This window comes from Alosa alosa, chromosome 5, assembly GCF_017589495.1.
Source record: "Alosa alosa isolate M-15738 ecotype Scorff River chromosome 5, AALO_Geno_1.1, whole genome shotgun sequence".
Taxonomy (NCBI): domain Eukaryota; kingdom Metazoa; phylum Chordata; class Actinopteri; order Clupeiformes; family Clupeidae; genus Alosa; species Alosa alosa.
This window is the reverse complement of record NC_063193.1, coordinates 8,149,374-8,155,373: the sequence shown is the minus strand read 5'-3', so window position 1 is coordinate 8,155,373 and position 6,000 is coordinate 8,149,374.

Here is a 6,000-nt window from a genome sequence, read left to right as displayed (position 1 = left end):
AAATGGAACGCAATGTAATTAAGCTGTTCAGATCTTTTCCAAGCGTCTTGGAGACGTATGTGTGCTGAATGGGCTATGTCTATATAGTTGATCACACCAAATTAATGAGTATTTCTTATTGGGGAAACTTTTAGCCTAGTTAATTTTTTTTCTCAGTCCGCGGTCCCATACAATTCAATCTTGCTGCAAATGATCAGACGTGTGAAGCACCGGGCATCACTTAATTTCGCGGCTACGTGGACCAGTAGGTTAATTGTTGAGGAGGCCTATAGTTTGAGAAAAGCTGCAGATAATAGACAGAGAAAGCATAATGCTCTGAGAACAGTAGCCTGGTCTTTCTGCAGAAACAACAGTGCCTTGGTGCGCGCACCCCTGCTTTCACTTATTGACTACCTGCATTTCTACATTCTGACAAAAACTGTCAGTCAGACAGTGAATTTTGGTTTACTAAATTAGCATAATGCGGTAACAATTATCATTTCAATTCTACCTGAAATCTGCTCACTGCAGACGTTATAATGCAGACCCAAGCAGCAGCACAGCCTTGAAAGATGCACACTTTGAATTTGATCAGAGCGGCTCTGGTTTTTCACTGACTAACTTGATGTGATTGGCTGGATGACCGTTCAATCAAATCAACAGACCTATTTGTGTCTCTCTGTGTATGCGTTATGGTAGATACGGTTCCAACTATTTACGGGAGCATTTATTTCCAAATTTTACTTTCATTTTAATCTTACAAAAAGTGTGGGGGATAGAATCGTGTTCCAGCAAAAGTGTGTACGTTATAACACCCACATCCCCCACGCTTACGACACGCTAGCGGACTGGCTCTAACTGACATTCACCACCTGTTCTGCACACACGGAATTCAATTCTAGAGCGTTTTTGAAGCAAGGCTATGAGCAAGACTGAACCACAGAGAGGGGCGAAATATAAAGGCTGCATCATCTTGCCTAGTGTCGCGAAATGCGATGGCGCAAATGTTTACTTTTTTGGATGACAATAACAACTGATGGCGTAGACATACTGATAGCTTTGATTAAGCCTGAGTGATGTATATTTATGTGGAGAGCTAGACAGTCGTCCTACTTGGCCGATGAGGCACTGAGCCAGGCAGTCGACAGCCGTCAGATGGACTTTTCCAGAACGCACAGCTTGTCAGTCCGCCCCTGCCTACAGAACTATTGGCTATTACTCTGCATAAAGGAAAATCTGATAAAGAAATACATATTTTTAAAAGGAATACACCGGGTATTTATTTTCATTAAGTATTTTAAAAACTTTGTGAAAAACAAACTAATATCCACTCACCATGATCAGAAATCCAAGTAATAAAATCACAAATCTGTACCGTAGGATCTTCTGCGTAAAAGGAAAATTTCATAAAGAAATACATATTTTTAAAAGGAATACACAGGGTATTAATTTTCATTAAAGGACAATTCCTGCGCAAAATGTTCGAGTTTGACCATTCTCTGGGATATGTTAAGCTAATTTAGCTAGCGGTTTGTGATAAAACTGGTCACATTCGATTAGCATGAAAACATATCCCAAAGAACGGTCAAACTCGGTACAAATGTGTTATTAACCCCTAGGTTCGTTTTGCACCGGAATTGTCCTTTAAGTATTTTAAGAACTTTGTAAAAAAACAAACTAGACCTAATATCCACTCACCATGATCAGTGATAAAATCAGAAATCGGTAGGCCTACCGTAGGATCCAACTAAAATGACAAAAGTATACTAAATCAGTGGAATTTTGAGGCTGATGAACACATGGCCAATTTGATTAATCTGCGCCTATGTGACTTTAGTTTAAGGCAGAATTAATAATTTGATAAACAACCATACTCACAAGTTCTGGACAGGCACATGACCCCTTTTTCTACCACACAGGAATTTTTATTGAGTGGAAATTCTATTAACTTTACATGTTGTGTTTCTGACCACAGTCAGAAAGCGTGCTGGACGTAACGTTATTCTGTTCCAGGGCCGAAGTTAGTTATTCTGTTCCAGGGCCGAAGTTAAACATCTACAACTCCAGGGTTAGTTCCCTTTTTTCTGTTTGTGGGAGGCAAATGACTTAATAGCGGTTGGGTTTATCACACTTTATATAGGCCTACAATGAACTCACTCTGGTCACAACTTCACATCTGATCGACTTTCTCGACATCTCAGATCCAGTGGTGGTTGCTGCTCTTTGGAATAGGGGAAGCTCTAATAAAAATGGTCAATTATTTACTAAGGTGCTATTTTGTTCTTTGAAGGCAAAGATTATTCTAAAACCCAGAATAGACCAAACAGTATAGAGTTCTGAGACATGGCAGCTTGGGGGGAGTTTAAATAGGCTAGCCTACTAGAGTTATTTCTCTGTGACTATTCTGTTTCATTTTTAATCTCCCCTGGTAGGCTTTTAGCCAGGCTACACCATTATATAGCGAGCTATCTAACTTAGCCTAAATACACAACTGAAACAAAAGCAAGTCACAAACTCTGTAACATCACATTACGGCTTTATTTACAGTATGCTATTTACAAAGACAAATAGAAACCGACTGTATTGCTCACAAATTATGAGAATTCGAGCTGCAACTTGCCTTGCCTCGACTTCACCTTCCAACACTAAAGTTAACGCATCCCCTGAATTTACTTGAAGATACAAATGATACTTACTAGATAAGAAATAACGATAAGAAATCTCTCTCTCTCTCTACCCCGCACTATTTGATAACACTATACCCCCACTCTGGATGTCACTTCAGCAGAATAACATATTATAAAGTGCTTTGAGTGGCTGGTCCTGGCCAGGGACGGACTGGGACTAAAAAAAGGCCCTGGACTTTCTTCCAAATAGGCCCACTACCATACGCGCACATACAGTACTGTACACCCTTGTCCCTTGCTGTCTCACATACTTTGTGATTCAAAAATGAAATAGGTGGTCACAATGTACAAAAATGCAAATTATTTGCTGCTGGAGAATTTGGGCCCCAAAACATAAAATACTTTTGGGTCTCCTAAATGCTAGGGAGGTTCGGGGGCATGCTCCCTCGTGACGAAAATTTTGAAAAATAACCCCTTAAATGATGACTTCTGGCGAATTTTGTGGAAACTAATTGATAAATTGACTTAAAATACAACCCCTAAACAGAAAAAGTTGGGACGTTGTGTAAAATGCAAATAAAAACAGAATGTCATAATATACTCGTTAAGTCTCCTAAACCCATATTTAGCACCAAAAAGGACATAGTCAAATGTTGAAAATGAAAATTTGGACTATTTCATGGAAAGTATATGTTAATTTTGAATTTGATGCCAGCAACATGTTTTAAAAAAAGTTGGGACGGGAGCATGTTTACCACTGTACTGCTTCACCTCTTCATTTAATCTTCAATTCTGTAAATGTTTAGGAACTGAGGAGACCATTTGCTACAGTTTTGAAAATGAAATGTTGTCCCATTACTCCCTGATACAGGATTTCAGTTGCTCAACAGTGTGGGGTATTCTTAGTCATGCTTTTCATTCCATTATGCACCTAATTTGACAGATCTGGACTGCAGACAGGCCATCTTAGCACCTAGACTCTTCCTCTATGGATAAATACTATTTAAATATGTGCAAAATTCATTTTGCCATTGTTTTCCTGAAATATTCAAGGTCGTCCCTGGAAAAGACATTGCCTGGATGGCAGTATATGTTGCTCAAAACCTGTATACATCATTCAGAATTGATTGTGCTTTGGCAAATGTGCAAGATGCCCATGCTGTAGGCATGAATGCTCCTCCACACCGTCATAGATGTTGGGTTTCGAACTGAGCACTAAAACAAGTTGGATAGGTTGAATAATTGGACAGGCCCTCTCCTCTTTAGCCCAGATGAGTCCATAATTTCCAAAAAGAATGGCAGACTTTGACTGGTCTAACCACAGGACTTTTTCCCATGTTACCTCAGTCCATTTTAAACAAGCTCAGGCCCAGATAAGAGGGTGGTATTTTCTGTATCATGTCTCAATACAATTAGCTGTTTTTGGCTGCAGTTTTTGAATTGAGTATTAAACTGGACACATAGACAATGGTTATCAGAGGTTTTCCTGAGCCCATACAATGACAGGTCTGGTGTTGATACAGTGCCATCTGAGGTCCAAAAGACCACGGCCATCCAATTTGTTTTTCAGCTATTTCCCTTGTTTGCAAGGATTTCTCTGGATTCTCTGAATGTTTTAAGAATTATGTCCTGTAGTAGATGATGAACTCCCTAAATACGTCACAAATTCATGTTGAAAGGCATTAAAAAGGACATTGTATCATCATTTGTGCACACAGGTTTATACAGAGTGATGAATACCCCTACATCTTTACTTCTAAGAGACCCTGCCTCTCTGGGATGCTCTTTTTCATACCCAATCGTGTTGCCAGTTGCCCTAATTAATTGTGAAACATTCTTCCTTTTCTTTCTTTATCATTGCACAACTTTTCCAGCATTTTGTTACCCCCGTTTGAATCATGTTGCTGGTATCAAATTCAAAATGAACATATATTTTCCATAAAATAGTCAAATTTGTCATTTTAAACATTTGATGTTGTCTGTGTCCTTTTTGCAACCAAATATGAGTTTAAGAGATTAGCAGATTATTATTATTCTATCTACTATTTTTATTCACATTTTAAACAACGTCACAACTTTTTCTGTTTTGGGATTGTATATTACATGCATTGAAAGCATAATACGGTCTATAAAAACCTACACAGGTTGTTATATTCAACTAATTTTAAGCAAGTCTATTTGGAGTTTGATCTCATCACAGCTACTACTGTACATCAAGGTAACAACTTCTTCTTCTTCTGTCAGGTTTTATGGCAGTTTACAGGCAAAGTGTATTACCGCCATCTACTGGACTGAGATGCAATCAATTGGATGTTATTTCAAGGAAAATCATAAAAAAAAAAAAAAAAAAAAAAAAAAAAATAAAAAAACACAACACAACCAACTAAATCCTATTTGCTAATTGTGTTTCTTTGATAAATGTGATGACAACACTAGTGATGTTTCCTGATCTAGGCTCACCTAATAAGGTGTCTAAAGAGAAGGCTTTCTTGGCTGCGTTCACTTCCCTCTTTAGCTTTTCTCTTTGTCTGGAGAATCTTAAGCATTTTAAAAGAACATGATCTACATCCTCTCTCATTCCACAAAACTCACATTTTCCAGTTGGATGTTTATTTACAACATGTAAGCTATTATTCAAACCAGTATGGCCTATTCTCATCCTTTGTAAACCAAACCTCCTCTTGTCTGTTTGGGTACATAGGTTTGTTATTTAGGATATTCTTTTGTATATTATATAAATGTCTACCTTTCTTCTCCTTATCCCATTCAGCTTGCCATATTAAGTTAACTTTGTGTTTGATGATTACCTTCACTTCTGATCTGCTGAGAGGAATGTTTAACTGAACTTCCTCTTCCTTAGTTGCCTCTTTTGCCAGCTTGTCTGCTTCCTCATTACCACCAACTCCTTTATAAGCAGGTACCCATACAAACTGGATTGATATTCCCTGTTGACTGATTGCAAATATGATATTATTAATTTCATTCAATAAATCCTGTCGGCATGATGATTCTCCATTTTGTATAGATGTGAGAGATGACATTGAATCAGAACAAATAACTGCTTTAGGGGGCCTAGCTACTTCTATCCACTGTAATGCAATAATAACATTTCAGCTGCAAATATGGACAGATGGTCTGATGTTCTCTTTTTAATAGAGATTTTGTGATCAGGGATATATGCATGAAAAACACAGACTATATTGGACTAGCTGCAGCATGTGAAGCAAATGAGGATGCACCTTTCTGTGTCTCTGAGGTCGATGTGAGCAATGCCTTTAGGAGGGTAAATTGTAGAAAAGCTACTGGACCGGATGGAATTTCTAACAGGGTTTTGAAATCCCATGCTGCTCAGTTAGCTCCTGTGTTCACTTATATCTTTAACACATCATTGGCT